At 37.3% G+C, this 27,380-nt stretch overlaps 1 protein-coding gene and 1 pseudogene across 6 annotated transcripts in view; both read right to left on the bottom strand.

The window, feature by feature from the left end:
* The window catches only part of KCTD16 (potassium channel tetramerization domain containing 16), a 313,564-nt gene that overhangs the window by 18,104 nt on the left and 268,080 nt on the right, over window positions 1–27,380 (bottom strand). The window lies entirely within an intron of this gene.
* On the bottom strand, window positions 19,838–22,277 carry LOC110743437 (annotated as a pseudogene).

Raw genomic sequence — 27,380 nt, 5'->3', positions numbered from 1 at the left:
CTCAAGGACCAGTTAGGATATTGTTAAAACAGTCCAGGTGAGAGGAAACAATAGCCAAGGTACTGGTACTGAAAATGGAAAGAAGCAGCCAGATTCCACAGCATTCAGGAGGTAGAAGTTACAGATATCAGTGAGGAGAGGAGAGAAGTGTGCAGAGTGGTCCCAGAGATGTCTAGCTTGGGCAGCTGGTGGGTGCATGGTGCTTTCATTCTCTGAGGTAGGCGATCTGGGAAGGGAAAGAGGCTGGGGAGTGGGGGTATGGGAAGAGGATAAAGGTGATGAGTCCAATTTTGGAATTGCGGGCCTGTAGAACATCCAAGGCCATCAGTCTTGGTCTCTCTTCTTGTAAACACTATTTGAAATTCCCTTTTTCCATGCTTCTCCTGTAATTCCATAAAGATCCCTTTGTTCAATAGTTCTTTGTGACATGCATGCATCCACACAATTATGTAGCACAGCCTGGTGCAAAACAGAAAACTGACCTTAGCAAAATAAATGCACAGTATCTTACATTTTTTTTGTAAGAAATTTAATTCTACTCTTGTGCTAACCTTGACTTTCATTACACTATAAGTCATTTAAGTTCCTGGAAGGTAGGATCCCACTTGAAAGAGAGTTCCTGGCTGAAGATTATGTTCTTTTCATTCTGACAAAGATTTGAGAAGAGCCATGGCTTAACAGAAGAAGAGAAATCATGGTATCTGGTATTTGTATAATAATGCTTACTAGATTATAGACCATTTTTATTAATTGCACTCCATTTGATCTTCACATTCATTCACTAAGCACTAAACTAACATTTGATTGATCTCTGCCAGACACTCTCTAGGCAATGGTTACACAGCTGGCCACAGGGATTTTACATTCTAGTAAGAAAGATGGGCCTGGTGCAATGACTCATGCCTGTTATCACAAGACTCTGGGAGGCCAAGGAGAGTGGACCACCTTAGGTCAGGAGTTTTAGACTAGCCTGGCCAACATGGAGAAACCCAATCTCTACTAAATATACAAAAATTAGCTGGGTGTGGTGGCGTATGCCTGCAATCCCAGCTACTCAGAAGGCTGAGGCACAAGAATCACTTGAACCCAGGAGGCAGAGGCTTCAGTGAGTTGAGATTGTGCCACTGCACTCCAGCTTGGGTGACGTCAGACTCTGCCTCAAAAACATAAAATGTCAAGTAGTGATGAGGGCTATGAAGAAAAATAAAACAGAGTATGTGGTGGAGTGAGTTGGTCGAGAAGATTGCAGTTTAATAGATAGTGTTCAGATGCCATGGCCAGGGAAATTGACATTTTGATTGGGACTAGTATCCAAAAGAAGCCAACCTGTGAAGATCATGTGTTTAACAGAAGTCTTTACAGGGAAAAGGAACACCAGATGCAAAGGTCCTGTAGTAGAAACACAAGATAGCATATGCAAGGGAAAGAAAGAAGACCTGTGGCTGGGTGCGGTGGCTCATGCCTGTAATCCCAGCACTTTGGGAGGCCAAGGCAGGTGGATCACGAGGTCAGGAGATTGAGACTATCCTGGCTAACACAATGAAACCCGTCTCTACTAAAACTGCAAAAAATTAGCCGGGTGTAGCGGCGGGTGCCTGTAGTCCCAGCTACTTGGGAGGCTGAGGCAGGAGAATGGCATGAACCTGGGAGGCGGAGCTTGCAGTGAGCGGAGATCGCGCCACTGCACTCCAGCCTGGACGACTGAGCAAGACTCCGTCTCAACAACAAAAAAGAAAAAAAAAAGGAAAAGAAAGAAGGCCTGTATAGCTTGAATGATCAAAAAGGAGTGATCAAAGATGAGATTGGAGAGGGAGACAGGAGCCAAATCATTTAGGGCCTCAAAGGCTACAGTTAGGAGTTAGAATTTTTCACCAGGTAAATAAAAATGATTATTTTTCCAGGAAATTGCGTGATTCAATTTTTTTACAAGGTTCTTCTGGCTGCTATCTAGAGAATGGATTATAGGGCTAAGCATGGTGGCTCACACCTGTAATCCCAGCACTTTGGGAGGCTAAGGCGAGCAAAGCACCTAAGGTCAGGAGTTTGAGACCAGCTTGGCCAACATGGTGAAACCTTGTCTCTACTAAAAATACAAAAATCAGTGGGATGTGTTGGTATACACCTGTATTCTCAACTACTTGGGAGACTGAGGCAGGAGAAGTGCTTGAATCCAGGAGGCAGAGATTGCAGTGAGCCAAGATCTCACCACTCCACTCCAGCCTGGGTGACAGAGCAAGACTCCATTAAAAAAAAGAAAAGAGAAAAGAAACCTCCTGTCTGGATTATAGATGAGCAAGAATTGAGCCAGGGAGGCCTACCATTACAGGTGTTCAGGCAAGAAATGATAGTGACTTCTAGGAGTGAGAATGGAGAATTGGGACTTTCTGACATAGATTTCCAGATTCCCATTTTACAGATGACAAAAGTGAGGCTCATAAATTAGCCATCCCAATAAATGATTGTTCAGAAGTCTTCAACAAAGATTACTTTTTGACAGAAGATGCTCCGGCTGTCTGCAGCTCCTATACATCCTCTATACAGAACACTTACTTGGTTAGTCCTTCTGCTGATCTGCACCTGCTGGGGTTGTTTGATTGGCATTGCAAACTAGAGCCTGGAGTTTAATTCTACAATCAAGAATCATTATATTGTTTGTAAACAATGACAGACTATGATAAATATGCATTCTGGTTAATTACTGCCTTCCCATGTGCCATCTTTACTTTCTCATTTCCATCATCCTGTCACGTCTTAATACCTGATTGTGGGTTCTCTACAAGAGGGGCAGAAAGTATAGCTGCAAATACATTGAAATGCAAGAAGAGAGCCCTGTACTCTGATGTGCTCTTAGGAACAGGAGGCAAACTTGAAGCTCAAACATTAAAAACTGACAAGTTTTCAGTATGTTCAGGTTTATATCATTCTTTTGGTTTGTACATTAGGTTTTTATTTGAGAGTGTCTAATAGATTTCTATTGGACCCCAGCACCTGAAGCTGGAAGAGTAAGCACATAGTAAACTGAGTTCCACTAGAGTCTAAGACATTTGGCTTTTCTTTTCTTTTTTCTAAACAACAGGACCAAAGAGTAGTGAGTAAACATTCTAGGATGAGATTCCTTTATCTATGGAACAACAGCCTCTGTGACAGAAATCTTGGAACTGAGAAAGTCTCCATATGGCTTATTAAGTACCAACAATTCACATATGGTGCAGTACAGGTGTTGTATAAATCAAGTGGCAGTACCTAAGAAAGGTGGTTTTGCCAGGTAGAATTGAGTACCCAGTTGCAAGGTCGGATGAATCTCACTATAAATCGCACGACACCCTGCTACTTCTCAGTGGGTGATCTGAACGAGTTATTGAACCTAGTTTGCTCACCTGTAATATGGGGGCAATAGCAGTACCTGCCTATGAGGTTGTTCGAGAAATAAATGCAAAGTGCTCTGCTTGGTGCTTGGCCTCCCATAACCACTTAAATAAATAAATTTTTCATTGTACCAGTTCTTCTTATGATTGTTACTAGACTGCTAGTTTCTTAAGGATTTTTCTTTATTCTGTTTCTCTCATGTGAAGAGAATGAATTTGCACATAAAGTATGAAATGGAAATTCTTCTGACTACCCTGTGTGTCAGAAAATGGCTGGCCTGGATCTCTGGAAACAGGGAAGGCCTTGAGCAAATGTGCCCTTGTTACACCAATGGGCAGTTGTCTGCACCAGTTATGGTATAAGACCAGCATCCCAGGCCTAATCTGGTGCTGTCAAGTTACATGACCATGGCCAAATTTTTTAAATCTCTGTTTTTCTCATCCCTAATTTTGAGAGGATTATTGACCTACACCTTGCCAGTTTCTTTACAGCAAATGGAATGTCCATGAAAACATTTTGCAAAATAATAACAATATCACAACATATATGTTTTGGGATAAAATTAGTATCCCTGTTATTGTCAGTCTTCACTTTAATCTCATTGGCACTAAATTATTCTCCTTAACAGGAGAGAAGAGGCTCTTGATCTGATATTTGATTCTCTCCTTAATCTGGTTTCCCTCCACTCCCTGTATTACTTCTTAGTGTTTGTACATTAGGTTTCTCACCTCATTAACTTCAGTGTCCTTTCTGCCTAAAATGCTCTTCCCATCCCCCTCCTGCCTTGACCTGGGCAACCTGTCAATGAAGAACCAGCTTAGTTGTACCTTCCCCAGGGCTTGTCTTCATTTCTACCATTCCTAACTCCAGTGCCCCTAGAGGCCATCACCCTTCTGACCTCCCATTCATCTGGGGCACATCTCTCTTGCACTACAGCATTGCTTTGTAAATGGCTTCTACATTAGACTGTGAGCCCCTGACCATCTTATCAGAGACCATGCTTATTCATCTTCTCTCTTGACAGCAGAGCAAAGTATTTGGCATGTAACGGCCACCTGGCCCCAGTCATTGGAGGGAGCAAATAAATGAAACAACTTTTAGTTGATTAAGTACCCAATCACAGATTTGATAAGTGTACATTACATTTAAATACATATAGCTAAGGGATTATCACTTCTCCATTACAAATTTGTATTTTATTCAAATATAGCTTGTTTCCTCAGCTACCTCACTTGAAGCTTAAACTTCATTTTCCATCTATGGCAATATGGATATTTTATTTAAAACATTTCTGTGTTCCCCCACCTTTCAGATATTTAAATACTACTTCTGAATAAAAACAGTCTGTATAGTGCTAGGTGTGACAGAATATTGAGGGAAAAACAATTTTTAAGTGTCTGTCTTTTCAAATACTCATCTTTATAGTCATTACAGAAGGATTTTTATTGTTTTGTTTGCTTGTTTTTACACCCACCAGGAAAAAAACAAAAGAGTTCTGCGGCGTAGTCTCAAAGATAATGTGTCAAAATGAATTCAAAATCCCAGATCGATGCAACTATAAATTTATCAGTCAAAAATACACTCACCAGTTAAATGAAGTCACTGAATCATGCATTAACTAAATGAATAGTAAACCTGAGACTATAGCAATTTACCTTCCTCAACTGACTGAAAACTAAGCAGGAGAAGTCTGATACTCAAATTGCATTGTCATAAGGCCCTAATGAGTTTAGTTTAGACTAAGTCCTCCCTACCTCCAACCCCCCGTGTGTTTGTGTGTGTTTGTGTGTGTGTGTGTGTTGGTTGGGAGAGGGGCACTGAAAAGGAACAAAGTGATAGAGCAAGTCAGAGAGGGAAAAAGAGCACATATTTTAGTGAGCTGAGAGAGAGGTTGTGTTTTCATTCAGTTGATTTCATTTAAAAAGCATGTATGTATTTTCTTTATGTATTAATATTTTCTTCCAAATTGTTAGTGTTAAAGTAAAAACAATAGTACACTATTCTCATTCTATCCCTATTGTACAAAATACCAGCAAAATTACAGTTTGTGTTGGGGGGGTGGTTGTGAGGGAGACAGAAAATATATAAAGAATTAAAGAATAGTAAATTATAAGGGCCTTTTTAGATATACCTAGATAAAAGGGTTAAGCTCCAAAATCATACCCCATTCCTATCATTTAGGGAGGTGTGTGAATCAGATATTTATAGCTACAAGTAGAAGATCATGTAAGTGTGGTACAATTTTATTTACTTTTATTTATAGAGGTACAATTTTTAAGTGGCATAGTATGAGACACAGTAATGGCTCGCTGTCTATCTGTGAATCGTATTTGCGTTTTTCACATTTCAAATGCTGGGCACAGTGGTCGCTTCTGTGATCCCATTGTAGAAGAATCAGGGATGATCCCAGGACACTAGGATAAATATGCCTGCTATACTCAAGACATTTGCAGACAGTCCACTCCCAATTTATGGAAGTCCTTTCTTAAAGATCAGAGGCTGTCAAGCCTTCACCTCGGTGCTTAAATGCCCTCTCTAAACTTGGCAGTCTTGCCTGGAAACATTCCTCCACCCTCCTGCTAACCTTCTGGACTGCTGCAATTACTTGCTTTCCTGCTCACTCATCACAGTCAACCCATCCTTCAGTCCCAACTCTCTCCTCCCACTACTGGTTCAACTAATCCTGCCTTCATCCCATAGCTTAATAAGACTGAACCCAGTAGTTGTGTCTTGCCCCACATGAAACTCTGTCACTCAAGTCTTTGTTGAACTTTCTTCTTTCACTTTTCCACTCCACTTTCTCTTGGTCCCCAAATTATCTGCCAATATGATATTCGCCACAACAAGAAAATGCTTTGTTATCTGGTAAAAATAAGTACTGTTGCAAAAATTGAATGTGCCCCCACCCTTCATCATATGATGCTGGATACCACAACAAGTGACCCATTAAATATGGAACGGATTCTGGCTAAGCACAGAGGAGTCTCTGTCACTTTGACAGAGAAGGGGCCATCTGGAAGCAGAAGGAAGTTGGGTGAGACTCTCCACTTGCCTCTCTTCCATTTGCTCTAAAGTGAGGGGTGTGCACACTCCTTAATGCACCTCTGTTGGGGGAAAGGAGAAAGAGCCTGTCCTGGCTCACAGACAGAAGCTGGAGTTAGGGACACCACCGACAACAGGAAGCCTGTGACCTCCTGGGGCTTTCTCAAGCACCAAAGCTCGTACCAATTATTTCAAAGTTTAAGATTCCTGATATGCTGTAGAATGTAAGCTTTAAGAAACCAATAATTTTTTGTCTTTTTTGTCTGCTACTGTAGCCTTAGTGCCCAGAAGAATATCTGCACATGTAGACACCAACCTCAAAATATATTTTGAGTAAATCAGTGTATTGCACTGGATTTGGTAATTATATCTCTATCAATCTATTCCGTTCCAGGAAAACTTAAGTTCGATCGCTTTTTACAGGTCTAAATTTCTCCAAAATAGTCATCATACCTGTAATGATACTTTCTTCTTTCTTGGAAAACAAAAAAACCTCCTGGTAAAAAGAAGTACTCTATACCTATAGGGTAAAGAAGAGAGGATAATAGGATGAAGCGTTTCCTTCTCAAAGTTGAGCTATTCATCATGGAGCTTTATGCATCCTGTCTTCCCAGATAAACTGTATAAAGAAGTTTCTGATTCCAATTAGAAACCTAACCACAAACTTTAGCTTTATATCTATGAGGAAATATCTTAGAGATTTCATGTTGACATAAATTGCAGAAGTGTGGCCAATTTATAATTTGGAAATCTTAAGAATTTGACTGCAAGAAGAATCAATATTCTGTACATATTATCAGGGATGGAAAATGGTGTAGTGTTAGTAATAACAAACAGATACTTTCTGAGAAAACAGAGTTGATTTGTACCACTCCCATGTGAAAAAAGCAAAAACAATATAAAGTTGACATGGGTGTTTCTGGTTATATGAATGCTCTGGTTTTATGAGAGATATGGAAGGTTCTGCATAAACTTGTTACTGAAATAAAACAGCTAAAGACTGATTGGATGGGTAGCTTCCTGAATTCTGAGTTATGTAGCAAAATAATACATAGCACATGGATTTGAGTTAACTACAGAGTTGTCATACCCGTATATGTGCTTAAAAACTGTTGATTCGTTGTTGATTTATCTAGCCAGGCTAGAACACTAATTAGAAAAATGTGGTGTCAACTTTCTCATCAAAATAAATCTGAGAGGTCAATCACCCTTTATTCCATCCCTCATCTTTTCCCCATGTGCCAAGTTTACTGACTGGGCTCAGTGTTACACTGATAATCTGAACATGAGGTCACCCTAGAGCAAATGGGGCCCCACTTCTGAAGCTGTAGAGAAATTAACTATTACAAAGGGTTGGTACGTATTTTAAATCTCAGTCTCAGATTAAGGCCAGTCTAAAACCAGTAGAACAGGTAGCTACTATAAGATATGATAATAGAACTTTGATGGAGGCAACCCTTTTCTATGTCAAAAAGATACTTCTTTCACTAGTTGGTCAAGAATTCTACCATGATGAAAATAATAACTCTGACAACAATTACTCAATGCTGAATAGTTTATTAGTGGATTTTATATAACTATAATGACATTTTATTTTTTATTGTGTGAAATAGTTACTTCTTCTATTTGTCAAATTAATAAATTGAGGTTCCTACTAATTAAGACTTCTCAAGATTCTGCAGTTAATGTGGACTCAAACTAGGGGCTTCTAACACTAAAACCCCTCATCCTTTCTGTTAAGGCATTTTGACTTCCAGACTCTTACAAAAATTCATACAGATCATAAAGACATCTTAAAGTGTTAAGGAAACACTGAAAACTCAGGATGAAATCTCTTTTCTTCAGCAGCAAGATGAGAGGAAGACTAGAGGGATGGGATCAACTCATACTTTGGATCCCTTTTGATCAGGGGAAAAGTGATTAGAGTAGGACAGCTACACAGGCTGGTTGAGGATGTCACATGGGACTCTGACGTGTCAGAGGTGACCAAGGGGAGGGAACCTGGGCATCATCTGAGGGAAAAGGGAGATGGGCACCAAAATGGAGGGACAAGGATGCAGAGAAAATGGTTACCCTTCACCATCTGCCTAGGACCAGTTCTACTTTTAGATCATGGCCCTAACCATGCCCCAAGATGTTGCCAACAGCTCTGTCTTCAGGGAGAAAGGGCTTCTTAGGACCAAACCCCTGCTTTATATGTTTCAGATACATTCCTCATTTTCTGTGCACCAGGCTAAATGATTTCTACCAGCCACCTCCTCCAGCTCACGTATGATTAGTGAGATACGCTGAGGGTACCCTGTATTGTTTCTCAAATAATAGTCTGCAAAGCACCTGGATCTTCAGAGAAAAGCAGCCTAATTCTTCACTGATTGAGCACATGGGGAGGGTTCAGGTAGTCCTTCCCTATACTCTTGGTGTGAGGCTTCTTTTTTCCTTTCTTTCTTTTTTTCTTCTTACTTAGCCTTTATGTTCTATCTTCACAGTGATGACAGGCTCTGTTTTATTTTGGTCCAGATTTGGCAGCTGATTTGTCAAATGACCAAGGTCAACTGGTCATTTTCAAATGCTCAAAATGGATATCCCAGAATAATCCCCACATTTTAAAATAGAGATACTCTACTTTTCTCTAGCAATGTTCTTTCTTGCCCCTATTTCTCTCTTTCCCTTCTCACCTGTACCTTGCTCCCCCCAATCCACCTCTCTCTCTCAAATTAAAAATAAATAGGTATACATTCTATGTGATTCACAATCCCTCTCTCTCTCTTTCTGCCAGTAAAAAAGATTATTGTGTTATAACTGCCACCTTAGAGTCAGTATTTCATTTAGGTTTCATTCTCTTCCTTAATTAACCAATCCCATTCCTTAAAATTGGTTAAATTTTACATAGTATGTTCAAACATAGATTATCCTGGGAATCTGCCCCATATTCAATCTCAGGATCTCAGGGTTATGCGACATTCAGTGCTCCTCAATGCCAAACTACCTCTTAGAGAGTGACAGGAATACACACACACACACACACACACACACACACACACACACACACACACATATATGTGTTTTGGGAGCACTGGAGAGGGGGGAAATGCAATTTTCCACTCATTCTGATCAATGATAAAATATTTAGAACCAGCTAAAGGCTTAGATGGGAGATAAGAAATGTCTGTTTGTAACGCCAAAGAGAACAGACCTAGATAAATTAATATGCTGTGACAAATACAGTTTCACTCCTAAATATAATATATTTCCCTCTCTCCTCCCTTCTGAATATTCACCCTGATAAGGAAAATGTCTGAGGTCCTTCTCATAGTTAATGAATTAGGATACTCAAGAGAAGTTTCTCAGAATACCTGCTTCTGAGTCAGGGCATTGAAATGATGAAACCCCAGTTCCAAATTGCCTCAGGAAATGCAATGCATTCATGTTTCAAGTACAAAGTCCCTCAAACTCACTTTGAAAGTTTGCTTAGAGTCTAAATAAATCAAACTGAAAGACTTAATTATGAAATCTCAGAGTTGGTCATGAAAATAATAAAATGCCTGAGTTTCTGTTTCAATAGAAGTGTTAATATTTTAGCAGCTCCTAACTGCCAGTGTTCTATTTCACAATTTGTGATTAAAGTTTGATTTTAATAGAGCTTCAAAAAAAAAAAGTGAGACTTTTGCTTCAGTTATTTGTAATAACACTGGCTTGTCACTTTTAACCAGTAATTAATGTCTTCCCCTCAGCCATTCTTTCTTGGAGGGGCAGAAACAGCACAGTTAAGACCGATGAATCCTGTGAGGTGACCTGGTCCATACCACACCCAAACAGACAAAGAATCACCATGTGCTCTCTTCTGTGTCATCCTATGCCATCTATCTCAGGTATAAGATTGAGAATAAAAACAACTTGGAGAAATTAACTACTCCACTTTTTAAAAAATCTGCTCTCTAATTTACTAGAGATGTCTTTTGAATTAAGGAGCAAAAAGAAGCAGGGTACGTTGTTCTGAGAGACTCCAGCCTCTCCAATTCAGATGAAAAAAAAAATATAAAGGGTAATAGATTCTAAAAATTCTTCAATGGAATACTTTTAATATTGAAGTATAATTGGTATATAAAAGCAGCTGTGCATGTTTAACGTATGGTACCACCAACCACAAGCAAGATAGTGAACGTATTCATCACCTCCCAAATTTCCTTGTGTTCTTTTGTCATTTTGTTGTTTTTATTTCTTTTTGTAATAAAAATACTTAACATGAAATCTACCCTCTTAACAAATGTTTAAGTGCACAATACCACATTGGTAATTATAGGTGTTATGTTGTACGTTAGATCTCTATAACTTTTCCATTTGCATAACTGAAATTTTTTACCCCTTGAGCAGCAACTCCCTACTTTCCCCTCCCCTCAATACCTAGCAACTACCATTGTATTCTCTGCCTCTATGAATTTTACTACTTTAGATACCTCATTTAAGTGGAATTATGGAATATTTGTTCTTCTATGAGTGGCTTATTTCACTTAGCACAATGTGTTCTGGGTTCATCTATCACCCAAATGGGAAGTTTTTCTACTTTTTTTTTTTTTTTGAGACGGAGTCTTGCTCTGTGCCCCAGGCTGGAGTGCAGTGGCGCGATCTCGGCTCACTGCAAGCTCCGCCTCCCGGGTTCACGCCATTCTCCTGCCTCAGCCTCCCGAGTAGCTGGGACTACAGGCGCCCGCCACCTCGCCCAGCTAATTTTCTTGTATTTTTAGTAGAGACGGGGTTTCACCGTGTTAGCCAGGATGGTCTCGATCTCCTGACCTCGTGATCCGCCCGTCTCGGCCTCCCAAAGTGCTGGGATTACAGGCTTGAGCCACCGCGCCCGGCCGTTTTTCTACTTTTTTAAAAGGGTGAATGATTTTTCATTGTATGTATATGCCACATTTTCTTTATCCATTAATCTGTTGATGGGCATTTGGGTTGTTTCCATATCTTGAATATTGTGAAAAATGCCACAATGAATATGAGAGTGCAGATATCTCTCTGAGATCCTGATTTCAATTATTCTGAATATATGCCCAGAAATGAGATTGCTGGATCATATGATAGTTCTATTTTAAGTTTTTAAGGAAAGTTCACATTATTTTCTATAGCTGTTGCAACATTTTACACTTTCACCAACAGTGTAAAAGGGTTCCAATTTCTCCACATCCTTGCCAATACTTATTATCTTTTGTACTTTAACAAAGTCATTTAACAGGTGTGAGGTGATCGCTCATTGTGGCTTTGACTTTCATTTTCCTGATATTAGTGATGTTGAGTGCCTTTTGATATACCCAGTGGCCATTTGTATGGTCACGTTTAGAGAAATAGCTATTCAGTTCTTTTTCCAGTTTTAAAATCTGATTATTAATTTTCTTGCTGCTTGGTTATAGAAATTTCTGATACATTTCGGATGTTAATTCCTATCAGATAAATGAGTTTTCAAATATTTTATCTCATTTTTAGGTTGCTTTTTCACTCTGCTAATCATTTCCTTTGCCGTGCAGAAGTTTTTTAGCTTAATGTCATCCCAATTGTCTACCTTTGCTTTTGCTGCCTGTGCTTTCAGTGTCATATCCAGGAAAACATTGCCAAGACTAACATTAAGAAATTTTTCCCCCATATCTCCTTAGAAGTTTTACAATTTCAGATCTTATGTTTAAGTCTAGTCCACTTTAAGTTGATTTTTGTCTATATTGTAAGACAGGGGTCCAATTTATTTGTTGAAAAGACTATACTTCTTTTCCCTATTATGTATTCTTGGCAAACTTGTCAAAGATTAGTTTACCGTGCATGGATTTATATCTAGGTCCTCTATTATTTTTATTGTTCTACAGGTCTATCTTTATGCAAGTATCATACTATTTTAATTACAGTAGCTCTGTAACATATTTTGCTTGTTTTCCATATTATTTATTTATTTATTTATTTATTTATAATTTCAACTTTTATTTTAGATTCAGGGGGTATGCGTGCAGGTTTGTTACCTGGTATATTTTCAAACTAGGAAGTCTGGTGCCATCAACTTTGTTCTTTCATGAGATCACTTTGGTTATTTTGGGCTTTTTGTGGGTTCATATAGATTTTAGTATTTTTTTTTTCTATTTTTATAAGAAATTCATTGAGATTTTGATGGGTATAGCATTGAATCTGTAGACAGCTTTGCATAGTATGTACATTCTAACAATATCAAGCCTTCCAAACTATGAACACTAAATGTCTTTGAGTATATTTGTGTCTAATTTATTTCATTACGTTTTCTGGTTTTTAGTGTACAAATATTTCACTTCTTTGGTTAAGTTTATACCTAAAGTCTTGAAAAAGAGAACGTCTGCTCTCTTACAGGAATATTCTCTAACTATACCTAACTTCTTTAAATTTGTATGTACATATAGATATTCATTGCAGACAATCAGAAAAGTCAGAGAACACTGAAAATCTTAAAACCACCTATAATTCAATCACGAAAAGGTAATAATTTTTACTATTTTTGTGTAAATGCTTCCAGACTTTATATGATCATCTTTCCACAACTGTGAAAATGAATCTATGATGTTATTTTTAATCATTTCAAGGTGGTTCCTTGATTGTACCAAAAGTTTATCATATTACAAACCAAGATGAATTGCTTGCTGTCTATTGAGACCTAATGTGATATAATAAAAGCCATTAGGAAGAAGCGGTTTCTCATTTTTCCTAAGGATGGAAGAATTAGGAAAAAGAGATTTGATTAAGAGAATATGGAGACAAATCAAAATCTTTAATCCAGGGCTTAGCCTTTGGAATCATGATTTAATCTAAAACAGGAAGGCTCCTTAGAGCTGTCATTTTAAAAATATGCTTGCTCTTGTCTCTGATGCTGTTTTAATGCAACTGCTGATAAGAATCCACTGCTTGCAATACCAGAACCAAGCCAAGCATATTTTAAAGTGGCAGGTCTAATTTCCAACTTCAGCCTCAGTGTTATGAATATAAATCATCAACCAGAGAAGTAAACACGCTGTAGAGGTCCTGGTCAGTAACTCATCCTTCTCAACAAACTTTCCAAAGACCAAATCTTCATCTCCAAGAACTCACAGAGGTAACTAGAGAAAGCTGAAGGCTCACCTCCAAGTAGAAACTGGCTTAGACAGTTAGGGTTCAACACTGGGCCCAGTACAGAGAAAAAAACCAAAATCTGGATTTACAATGAATTGACCATTTTCCTTGCCCTATGTTAAAACCAGATACTCGTAATAATCTTTAGATCTGCTACTTACACATAATAGGGTGGATTATTAGGTGAATAGTCATTTGGAGGCAAGGCAAAATTCTAGGCAAAGAAACCAGTATAAGCAAAGAGACCACAGCATCAACGGGTTAGTGAATTTTGGTAACTACAAGTAATTGGATATGACTGAAGCATGAACTATCTGTGAGCTTGTTAAAGGGCATCACAATAGAGAGATGGAGTAGAAAAGAGCCAGATCAGATTGTAAAGGGCCTTCTAGTTAGTGGTCCTTAAACATTGAAATTACCTGGAGAGTGTCAAAAATACTGATGCTTGTTCTCACCTTTAGAGCTTCTAATTTTAGTGGTCTAGGGTATAATCTGAGCAACAGAATTGATAAAAGCACACTAGCTAATTCCAGTAGAGAGCAAAATTGAGGAACCACTCTTCTAAGCCATTATCAGAAGCATATACTTCATCTAAGAATAATAGAAAATAAAATAATTATTTGTAAATCATGGAAGTGTCACATTTAGACTTTATACTGTGTTGTTTTGTTTTTAGTTTATGTTGTATATGTATTTATTCATTCTTTCTTTTAACAAATAGTGAATATCTACCCTATCTCAGACTCTGACATACATTTTTTTCCTTTTCCTGAAAACAATCTTCCTGTAAATTCCATGCATTTTCTTTTCCTTTTTCTTTTCTCTGTTTTTAAATTACACTTCAAGGTCTTGGATACATGTGTGGAATGTGCAGGTTTGTTACATAGGTGTGTAATGCGATGGTGGTTTCCTGCACCCATCAACCTGTCATCTATATTAGGTATTTCTCCTAATGCTATGCCTCCCCTTGCCCCCGAGCCCCTAACAGGTCCTGGTGTGTGATGTTCCCCTCCCTGTGCCCATATATTCTTATTGTTCAACTCCCACTTATGAGTGAGAACATGCAGTGTTTGGCTTTCTGTTCCTGTGTTAGTTTGCTGAGAATTATGGTTTCCAATTCCATCCACGTCCCTGCAAAAGACATGAACTCATTCTTTGTTATGGCTGCATAGTAGTTCATGGTGTATATGTGCCACGTTTTCTTTATCCAGTCTAACATTGATGGGCATTTGAGTTGGTTCCAAGTCTTTGCTATTGTGAACAGTGCTGCAATAAACATATGTGTTTATGTGTCTTTATAGTAGAATGATTTATAATCCTTTGGGTATATACTCAGTAATGGAATTGCTGGGTCAGATGGTATTTCTAGTTCTAGATCCTTGAGGAATTGCCACACTGTCTTCCACAATGCTTGAACTAATTTACACTTCCACCAACAGTGTAAAAGCATTCCTATTTCTCCGCGTCCTCTCCAACATCTGTTGTTTCCTGATAATGATCACCATTCTAACTGGCATGAGATAGTATCTCATTGTGGTTTTGATTTGCATTTCTCTAATGACCAGTGATGATGAGTTTTTTCTTTTTTCCATATGTTTGTTGGCTGCATAAATGTCTTCCTTTGAAAGGTGTGTGTTCATATTCTTTGCCCATTTTTTGATGCGGTTGTTTTTTTGTTTCTTGTAAATATGTTTAAGTTCCTTGTAGATTCTGGATATTAGCCCTTTGTCAGATGGATAGATTGCAAAAATTTTCTCCCATTCTGTAGGTTGCCTGTTCACTCTCATGATAGTTTCTTTTGCTGTGCAGAAGCTCTTTAGTTTAATGAGATCTCATTTGTCAATTTTGGCTTTTGTTGCCATTGATTTTGGTGTTTTAGTCATGAAGTCTTTGTTCATGCCTATGTCCTGAATGGTATTGCCTAGGTTTTCTTCCAGGGTTTTTATGGTTTTAGGTGTTACATTTAAATCTTTAATCCATCTTGAGTTAATTTTTATATAAGGTGTAAGGAGGGGGTCCAGTTTCAGTTTTCTGCATATGGCTAGCCAGTTTTCCCAATGCTCATTTGTTGAATAGGGAATCCTTTCCCCATTGCTTGTTTTTGTCATAGACTTGTGTTTTAAAAAGATCACTGTGCAGGATTTTGGGGAAATTGCAGAATTGGCAGCATTGGTTTTAACCACTTCAAATACCCACATTTAAAAGATCAACCAACTAACTAACAGAAGCAGAAACTCATGGACATTTATGACACAATTAGCTGACAAAATATCCCCCAAAATATTAAAATACAAGCATAAGGGAACAAATCACCTACAGTCCCAAGACCCACATGATAATCGCATCTGTATGGAAAGGAGAAAAAACAACAAAGTAGGACTTAAAGCACTTGCGAATAGGACAACTCCCAAAGAGCCAGCAGATATGTACTGGAAAGCATAGTAAGCCAATTTAAGACCAAAAACAGAAAACTGGGAGATTCTCTCCCTAAACTAGACTGAACGGATTGAAGCAGTTTAACCACCATAAATCCTCAATACTGACTTATCAGGATTCTTTTCTAAGATGGGGCCAAATATTGAGAAAAAAAATTTGCTATGAGTAGAACAAAAATTAAACAAGACAGAGAGACCATAATGAAACAAAAAGAAGGTCCAGGCCAAAATAAGGACAGGGAACAAAGCCAGGAAATTTCAGGAAGCAAGCAACCATGTTTTTGAAAATTATACCAAAATAACAGAAGGGGAAGTTCTGTGGAATTAAAAAAAAATCCTGAACCCCACTTTATTCTGAATGTTCTGGAAAGATAATCACATACAAATAAACAACAAAAACTGTTAAGTTCAAATTCTATACAAAGATGTAATAAGAAAAGAGAAACTAAGTGACAGAATAGCAATTTCCATACAAAGATGTTATAAGAAAAAGAGAAAAGTGAGCAGGATAACACCCTTCCAGACAATAAATTCATGCCAGAATGACAGGTACATAAAGGAGATTTGAATTGCAGTCCACTGTTCCAAAATTCTCAAACACATTAAGAATTGATACAAAACATGCAAGAGCAACATAAATTGGAATTAGAGAAGACTCATATTTAGACGACAGTGTTTATGAAAGGATTATAAGTAAAAGGATAAATAATTTAAGAACTGAAGACTAAACTAGAACACAAGAGCACATAAACACAAAAGAGAATGTCTTAGAATTTAAAATTAAGAAGTTGAGATCAAAAGTGTCCTAGAGAAATGTCAAATATAAAAAGTAGGCCAAAAAAAATTTCAACATACATATAATAAGAGTCCCTAAAGAAAAAATGGGGCAAAGGAACAGAAAATATGCTAAAAAGAAAAATTTAATTGTCAAATATATGTGTACCTATATATGCATATCATATATAATATATGTAATATAATACTATTTATTATAAATACTATATAGCATTATGTAATATATATTAGAATTGTATATTATATATACTATATTATATACATTTGAAATTATTTATATATACATACACACACACACATATATATATAAAAATTACATTTTGAAAGAGCATACTATGGAGATCAGAATATCAATCCAGAATAGACAACACCAATATCTTTCTAGTAAAATTATCAGACTTTTTGGAGATGAAAGCATGTGTCTTATTAATGAAATAATATTAAATTATCATTAGACTTTTTGATAGTAAGACTTTATGCCAAAAGAAAATGTAGTATCACATGTAAGATATTCAAGGAAAGAAAGTAGAAGCTAAGGGCTTTGTATCTAGCAAAACTCACATGTATAAAAGGCACAAATTATTAACTGTAAAATGTAAGGGCATCTTTAAAAAAAATTTATTGAGACATGACTGACGTGCAAAAACTATGCATCTTTAATGTATACAATCTGATGAATTTAGCTTAAAAGCTTTCTGGGAAATCTATAATAGAACAAGACTTACTTAAATGACTAAAGAGGTGTTAGGAAAGTTATCAAAAATTACCAAAGTCATGTCAAAAAGACTCAGGATAAATACTTGAGGGAATGGATATCCATTTTCTATGATTTGACTATTGCTTATTGCATGCCTGTATCAAAGTATCTAATGTACTCCATAAATATATACACTTACTGTGTAAAAATAAAATAAAATAAAATAAGACAGCTATAGATCTTCAAAAAATAAAAAGGACTCAGAAGCCAAGTTGAAGAGACTCCCACTGGCCAAGGATAGAACAACTTGAGCTTCATAATGATAATAGTTATAATAGATTTAAGCCATCAAATATGTTTAAATCAATGAGTTCATTAGGATAATATTTAATGTAACTTGTCACATGTGGAGGATGACAGGAAAACACTTCATCATCTTGAAAATCAGTAAGTTAAGAAAAATATCAAGCTTTCACCTACCTTTCTTATATGAACTATACTATTAAGATAAACAATAGTAAAGGAAGAGAACCTTCTCTTTTATGAAAGCAGAAAATGAAAAATATAGTAGACAGAATTTCTAGAATGATGAGGTAAGAATACCACCAGACTCTCTCTCCAGAAAAAAAAAAAAAATGTATCTGGTGAAATTATTAAAAACAACTGTTAAGGTATTTAGAAATTATCGTAATTGCATAAACAAATGGAAAACATTTATTCAAGAAAAATTTACGAACTTTTGGTAAGAACAGTGGACCTATGGCATTTAAGCCATGACCTACTCCATTACATGCCCTTCACCTTATAAGCTCCAAGTATAATGGAAACTCTACCCCATTAGAGAAGGTTATAGTAACCTCACTTTCCAGATTCTAGTGTCAGGCTCCAGTTTCACTCAAGTAAGGGCAGGCTGCCTGTATTTCTTATTTTCACTACTCCCCAGACACCTGTTGCAGAAGCTTGATTCTAGGCAAACATGGCCAACAGAACTTGAGCTCTCTTTTGACAAGCTCTATCTTTATAAAGAAAGTTCTACATAAACCATAGCAGGCTGAAAATATTGAGACCACATTGTTTCATATCCAGATTTCCCAGATGGTAGAGGTTCCTTGCCAAAAAGGAAAAACAACAACAACAACAACAACAGAAAAAAACAAAAAACAAAAAACAAAAAAAACCCCAGAGACTTCCACTTTTATCGCTAGTATCCCTAGTACATAGTATAGAGCAAAGGTGTCACTCAAAAAGCAGGTCTCCATGCTTAACCACCTTAGCTGTGGTTCTATAAAGTCAAAGAGCCCCACAGCTCTACCTGAGGGAGCTGAACTTAAGTGAAACAGAGAGTGGAGAGTTTGATACCTAAGAGTGTTGTCAAAAACAATGGAGATCTTGGTGAAGATGATTAAGAGGCTGGTAACTCCAAAACAAGCAGAATTACAGAGCAATCAGAAAATAAGTCAAAATAATCAAAGGAAGGAAGGAAAGAAGGGAGGGAGGGAGGCAGGAAGAGAGGGAGGGAGAAAAGAAGGAAGGAAAAATTGGAAGGAGGGAGGGAAGGAGGGAAAGAAAAAGATAAATAGAAAGGCAGAAAGAAAGGAAGGAAGGAAGGAGAAGGGGAAGGGGAAGAAAGGAAAGGAAAGGAAAAGAAAAGAAAAAAGAGGAGAGAAGAGAAAAGAAAAGGAAAGAAAGAAAAAAAATGAGAGCCAAGAAGAGCCTTCCTGATATCACAGTCAACTCTGCTAGTCGCAAGGCTGTGGCGTCTGGTAGTCACAAGGCTGTGGCATGTGCTAGGAAACATCCACTCAGAAGCAATCAGAGAAAAGACTTAGGACACAATCAAAGCATGTCCAAAGCTTCACTCAGACACATCAACAGATGCTGAAACCTTGCTAGCAAAAAGGGCTTAAACATTACTTCTGACAAAATACTGGAAGACTAATAAGCTACTTTGATCCAAGGGCAGCAACAAAAACAAATACTACTAGCAATGAAGAGGGGTATTTTGCAATAATCAATCCATCAGGAAAATTTAACAAATTTGAACATATAAATTTAAATTTAACAAAAGGTGTGCAAGTCTTATACACTAAAAACTACAAAGTATTGTTGAAAGAAATTAAAAATATTAAATGTTTTTTTAAATGTTGAAATGTTCATGAATGGATGACAACACTTTTAAAATGATAGTATTCTGCAAGTCAATCTACAGATTCAGTGCAGTCTCCAACAAAAATCCCAGATTTTTTTTTCTTTTGCAGAAATTGACAAGATGATATTAACATTTATATAGAAATGGAAGGGATACAAAATTGCTAAAAGAAATTAAAAAAAAAACAAATTTGGAGAACTCATACAACCTGATTTCAAAATTTACTACAAAGCTACTACTATAATTAAGACAATGTGGTACTATATAAGGATAGACATATAAATAAATAAAATATGACTGATAATTCAGAAGCAAAACCTTGTATCTATAGTCACGGATTCTTAGTAAGAGTACCAAGATAACTCAATAAGAAAAGAATAGTATTTTCGACAGATTGTGCTGGAACTAGATATCCACACGCATAAGAATGAAGCTGGATCCTGACCTCATATCATAAACAAAAAGTAACTTAAAATAAATCACAGACCTAAATGTAAGAGCTAAAAATAACAACTCTTAGAAGAAAAGAAAAGTAAATCCTTTTGTCCTTGGGTTAGCCAATAGTTTCTTAGATATGGCACTAAAAGCACAAGCAACAGAATGAGAAAATAGATACACTGCATCAAAATTAGCAACTTTCTGCTGCAAATGATATCACTGAGAAAATGAAAAAGAAAACCCATGGAACTCGAGAAAATATTCACATATCATACATCTGATAAGGGATTTATATCTAGAATATATAAAGAACTCACAATTCAATAAAAAACATAAATAACACAATTAAAAATGAACAGAGGATCTGAATAGATCCAAAGATCTACAGATAGTCAATAAACACGTCAAAAAATACTCAACATTATTCATCATTAGAGAAATGCAAATCAAAACCACAGTGAGATTTTTTTGTTTCAGTAGAGATAGGGCCTCATTATAATGCCCAGGCTGGTCTTGAACTCCTGGCCTCAAGGAATCCTCCTGCCTTGCCCTCGCAAAGTGCTGGAATTACCAGTGTGAGCTGCTGAACCATGCCACAGTGAAATATTACTTCACACCTACTAGAATAGCTAGGCTATCAAAAAGTCATGTAATAATAAATACTAATGAGGATGTGAAGAAATTGGAACTCTTAGGCATTGGAGGTGAAATGTAAAGTGGTGCTGGCAATTTGGAAAACAGTTTTTCAGCTCATCAAAAAGTTAAACATAGAGTTACCATATGACACAGCAATTCCACTTCTATTTTCTGCAGAAAATACAGAGGACAATGGCACATAGTGAATTGTACTATGCATTTGCAATTAGCCACATCCAAACCGTGAGAAACTCCATAGTTCAAACAGCCTGTGTTTTCAACAGATACATTTTAAGACAAAATGATGAGGGATAAGTATAAAGCTGTCAAGGAAATGTTTAGTATAAAAGTTGGTGTGGTGGACAAAGGGATTGTGTTTGAAATGTGGTACACAGAAGGGGCTTCCAGAATGTCTAACTGAGTTCTATTTTCTGACCTGGTCATGGTTAGGTTACAAGATGTTTGCCTTAGAATAATTCATTAAGTAATGCATTTTGCTTTGTGACATTTTCTGTGTCTGTTGTTGGTGGGCTTTTTAAAATAGGGGTTTTTTTTAGATTATGAAAACTTTCTCTTCAATCAAGGCTTTTAACATGAACAGATTTCTTGAATAATATGGAAAGTTTCCAATATATTGAAACATAAATCCATAAGTCACCATACATACAACACCCGGCAGGAAAAAACAAAAACAGCAAGTTTACATGATCCCTGTAACAGCCATGATCTTAATCTCAGATGCTTCCTCCATCTACCAAGTATGTTCTGGATACAGAGCACAATGTGGCTTCTGGGGTCACACTCAGCTGAGTCGGTGGTCCACAGATCACTCACCTGTCTGGGTTGTGGTGGTGGCGGCTCTACTCAAGAAGCAAAACAGTTACCAGCACATTCAAAAAGCATGTTGAACATCTTTTAAATATCAAAGTGAGAAACAAGAAGGCAACATAATAATGTTATCAGAAAGATGTTAGGAAGCAAGGACAGCTGTGTAAAGCTCGAGGATGGAAAGTGCCTCGCCGACTTCATTTATTTGACTTCTTGGGTAGTGGGCACTGGAATAGTAAGATGTGAGATTCTGGTTCATGGATCATAAAATGGATTCATCCCCGACTCTGCGGAACGCCAGGATTCAGACATCAAGTGGGTTTTAGGGACCAGCTTGGCTATGTCCTTGGGCAACATGGCATGCCAATACTCAATCCCCTCATCATTGTATTTCTTCAAATAGTAAATTTATTTGTGCGATGTGATCACTGCTTCTGCAAGCTTTCAGTCCCACACCACAACATCCAAGCAACTCCCAGCAGCACCAAATATTTTTAAATGAATTAAATAAATAATTACTCTGGAAGTAATGTGGAGAAGAGATTTTGAATTTCAGCAAGATGAGATTAGAAGCAGAAAAAAACAAAATGAAATTAGAACCAGAACGGAACATGTGCAAGACAGAAAGGAAGTTAGGAATATATATGAAACTGCCTAAGAGGCAAATTAATAGAATTTGGTGACTAACCGAATGAGTTGAGTGAGGAAGAGGTAGAAGATGGTGACTTACAGGTCTTTTGGCTCGGATCAACATGAGTCGAAAAACACAGGATAAGTACATCCTTTCTCTCACCCCTGACAACCTTTGACTATTGATTTTCCCTGTCCAGCAGTCATTCTTCCTTGTTCTGGTAACAGAAAACATACTTTCCTTAGCAACCCACTCTCAGTCCATAGTCTTCAAGTGGCTGTCTCCACCTGTGCTCTAAGGAGAGCTGGAGAGGCCAGTGACCCAGCCTATGTTTTCAACAGATACAGAGCATCCTGCACCCACCACAGTGATTGATGCAGGTATTGAACATGACCCAAGCTAGGTTTGTTGGAACTGAGTGGATGAGGCCATCTCCTCTCAAAGCTCTAGGTTTATTACTGTGGCTACTATGAAATAGGAACTTGTCTAGGAGTGATACCCACACAGCAGAAAACAGAGCGGAGACAGATGCACAGAGTCCACACATATGCTCTTACAGAGTGTTAATGACATTGATATAGTTCCTGGATTCCGGCAAGCCTGAAGACAGTCTATTCCTGTGCTTTTCAGCTATGTGAGTCATTATATTCTAATTTTTCCTTTAAAAGCAGATTGAATAAGATTTCTGTCAATTAAAAATGAAAATATCTTGACTAATGCAAGATCAAGGAACATTGTACTGTTTCCAGACTTACTCATATACATAGTCTAGTGCTGGCTAATAGAAATATAATGTGAGCCGCACATCTAATTTTAAGTTTTCTAGTAGCTGCATTAAAAAAGTAAAAATAAGTGCATAAAATTATTTTTACTAATATATTGTATTTAACCTAATATACATAAAATCATTTCACACGTAATCAATATTTTTAAAAAGTATTACTTTAAGTCTCTTTTGTAATGTAAAGTACATTTCTAAGTCTTTGAAATCTACTGAACAGTTTAAACTTAAAACATCTCAATTTAGAATAGCTGCATTTCAAGCGTCCAATAGCCACATGCGGCTATTGTAATGAGCAGCAAAGATCTAAGCCATTCCCTACCTTTTCCCAGCAAAGTCTGCCTTCTCTTGAGTCCTACTGGTAGTATTCCAGAATTGACAGGTACGTTAAAAGTCGTGTGGTCCACCTTCTCATTTTATAGGTAAATAAAATAATAATGATCTATCCTAATGAAAGTAAGTTAGTTTCAGAGATGGAATTCATATTAAAAAATAGGAAAAACAATGGCTAGATATTGAATAGTTACTACCTATAAATGTTGATATTGGTTTGTTTGTTAGGTTTTCTGTCTGTTTTGTGTTTGGCTATTCAGTATTAACTCTTTCCTATCTGGGGAAATTAACAATATTAAGAGATAATATCTAGTGAGTATATGTCAGATACTATTTTGAGAACTTGACAAATATTGACTCATTCAATCCTCAGAGTGACCCTAATGAGGTAAGTATCTTAATCCTCATTTATCTGTGAAGAACAAATGAATTAAGACATGGGACTGGGATTTGAACCTAGGGCTTTTGGATCCTGAATCCACACTATTAACCCATCCATTACTCCTGCTCTGTGGTCTTGCTGAAGGCAGCAACATGTTTCCCATTGTAGAGGCCAAATGAGACATTTACTCCTTCTCCCTCTTCTCTGGCAGCTTGGATACTTAACTCAGGCTTGGTGAGTTGATTACTCCCAGAAATTCACACCTGAGGGAGATGCTACAAATATAAAAGATATATGAGAATTTATTCATCATGGAGGACAGCAGACGGGACACCTGAGTCAGATCATACCTGTGGCCTAGCCTTTTGAGGACCTGAATTCCTGCCTGTCTTCCAAAACTGAATCTACAGTTTCCTGGTTTTCTGTGAAGTCCTGATGTCCTTTCAATAACATTCTTTTTGCTTAAAACTTCCAGAGTCCATTTTCATTATCAACAGCCAAGAATGTTGATTGATACCAGTAGTACATATTATTATAGTCATTTTACACAAAAAGAAACTTAATCCTTAAAAAGTGAAACACTTTTGCTTCAGCCAGGCCTGGTAGCTCACGCCTATAATCCCAGCACTGTGGGAGGCCGAGGTGGGAGGATCACGAGGTCAGGAGTTCAAGACCAATCTGACCAACATGGTGAAACCCTGTCTCTACTAAAAATACAAAAATTAGCTGGGCATGGTGACGTGCTCCTGTAATCCCAGCTACTCAGGGGTCTGAGGCAGAAGAATTGCTTGAACCCGGGAGGTGGAGGTTGCAGTGAGCTGAGATAGCACCATTGCACCCCAGCCTGGGTGAGAAGAGTGAGACTCTGTCTCAAAAAAAAAAAAAAAAAAAAAGTTAAACACTTTTCCCAATATATTTTCTAGGAAGTAGTTGGCAAAACTGGAATGTGGACACAGGCCTAGTAGGTAGCCTCCAACTACCTGCTATTCTGGACTAAAATCTAGGTCTCCTGACCCCAGAATCCTTTTTCTTTCCATGATGCCAATCCTCGAAGCCATGAACAATAGCCTTATAAAATGAGGTCAAAGGGTTAAAATAAAGTGAATAGTGTTTTACATGGTCCCTAAAAATTAAATCCTAAGGAGAACATGCTTAACACTGTTACAGAGCCATGAAAGAGGTATTTAGGGCACCAGATCATATTAATCATAACAAGTAGTTAGAAGTCAATCCCATCTGCCACTATGCCAGGTCTGCCTGCCCCAAAGTGTAAACATTTATTAAGTCCCACAGGATTTAGCTTTAGCTCAACAGAGAGGAAGAAAAGAATTGAGACTTGGACAGCTTCCACCTTGTAGTCACATCTGCACAACAGGTCACCTAGTTAAAACTAAAGTGATTCCCACAGGGAGCTAGAAAGAGTGGCTCTATAAATATGCTCCTACAAGTACAGCTGTTCTTTGCCCCTTTGGTGTGTGGATGGCTGAAAGCAGTGTACCAGAAAATGCTGGAGAGATGTACTCTAGGCCAGTAAAATAGCAGAGAAATGCTAAAGTACTGAATGCAGAACAGAGGAGACAACATAACAGTTACAGAATTCTTGGAGAATGGCATCAGAATAAAACTACACACACACACAGGCACACAGACACACAGTAAAGCACACACACACAGTGAAGGAGCACACAGCACACAAAAACAACCACCACCACAAAACAAAATCACCTCTGCCAAGGATGGCAAAAGCACAAAGAGAAGGAAATTATCTGATGCTATTAGAAGCAGTGTAAATAACCCCAACTTCTTTGAAAGACAATTGGTAATATTTATCAACATTTTAAATATATGGGTCCTTTGTCCTAGCAATCCCATTTCCGGTAATATAGAATAGTATATGTGAAAGAATATTTGTTGCAGAATTTTGTTTGTAATATCTAATAATGGCAATAAAGACAACATTCCTTAAAAGGAGACTGATACTTATAGTATCAGTTATACTATACTTATACTGATACTTACAGTATGTTCACATTTTGAAATATAAAACATACTTTAAAAGAATGAGGTAGTTCTATATTCAAAAATGTGAAGTGATATTCATGATAAACTGGTGTGGGGAAAACTGAGTGGCTGAATAATATAGTAGATAGATTAAACCAACAGATACACAGTGATCTGGAAAGACATTGCTATCAGAAACTTATTTAGATCTCACAGCAAATCTATGGGTGATACTACTGTTATCTTTGATTTATAGATAAACAAATGAAGCAATTTAAAGAAAGGTAAAACACCTTAGCTAAGGTCATAGCTATTCAATAAAATGGAGTGGGTAAGGGGGCTATCAGGTCTTTTAAAATATAATCCACTTTTAAAATATTTTTCTTGAATGAACTGTAATTTTTTATGAAGCTAAAAAGGATCACAAAAACTTTTTTAAGACACCAATAAAAACCATGGACCCATGGGTTATTTGCATTTGCCTCTGGCCACTTCCCCTTCTAAACTTCACAGCACATCTTCTAGCTCCCTTCCTCATATGCCTCCCTCTTCCACTTTGAAGTGACAGAAAGAACTCAGCCCCTCTTACTTCCACAGAGAGATATTTCCACCATCTAGCAGCCTTCATCATTAGGAAATAAGCATTCATATTAAGACGAGTGGTTCCTTGGCTCTGTTGTCTCCCACAATGTCACAGTTGTATTTGTGCTACAGGAAAGAAAAGTGTTTCACATGACCTATTCAGCGATAATAACCACCTCTATGATCCAGCTGTATTATGACATATTTTACATACTGATTAGGCCAATATTGTAATCACTTAACCAGAATGAAGGAGTAGGCTTTGGATGATTGTTTTAAAACATCATTAGGTTTGTCCAGTTGCAATCAATTCCTTTGTATCATACCAAAAGTGTATAATGTATAACATTACATGAAAACTGATTGAAAAACATGGTAAGTATTGATAAATGAGATGAAGTACAGAACCAATGGAGCCTAATTTTCCCTCCCTCTGGCCTTTTAAAATGATTGCTGTAATCTACATGGGCAGTAGTAGCCCATCAATTACACACCCCTCCCTTATTCAGGATCCTCATACTGAATATTATGATGTCTATGAATATTATTATGTCCCTCTGTGAAATGTAATTAATTTAGCTATTAATTCATCAACTAAAAGCATGTGACTACCTCTAATATCTAGTAAAGATAAATCATTTCCTAGCTTGGGAGTAGACTTCCAATTCTAAAATAAGAGACAAAACCACCCAGAAAGGTAAAGCTTCCTACATGGTCTGCTCAGTCTTTAAGGTTAATTATGTCCGAACAGTAAACATTTAACAACCCTAGAGATAAGCTGACTGTAACAGGTGAGTAATCTCCCAGCTCAGACTGGCTCAGTATCGTTTTGTTTCATTGAAGAAAGCAATTAGCTTTCAGTGTGCTGGGAAGTGGGAAACAATTTCACAGATTAGTAGAGCTGAGGGCTCTGTCTGCTGGTGAAGTTGGTGTGTGGCAAGAACCACTTCTCGAGTTCTTTCTGGGCCAGCATAGTCAGTGACTGACAATATAATACACGGGGCAGCTGCCTCACAGAATGCATTATCAGAAAACCCTGATGGCAGTGACTATAACAACAACAAAATGATGTATGCCACCACGTTGTTTTTCACAAGCAAAAGAGTATGATGTAGTATTTAGAGCAGAAAAACAAGGCTTTAAGGACTTCAAACATCATCATTATTGTGGACAC

Source organism: Papio anubis, chromosome 5 (assembly GCF_008728515.1).
Source record: "Papio anubis isolate 15944 chromosome 5, Panubis1.0, whole genome shotgun sequence".
NCBI lineage: Eukaryota > Metazoa > Chordata > Mammalia > Primates > Cercopithecidae > Papio > Papio anubis.
The sequence above is the reverse complement of the archived record's forward strand: the minus strand, read 5'-3'. Positions and strand labels throughout refer to the sequence as shown.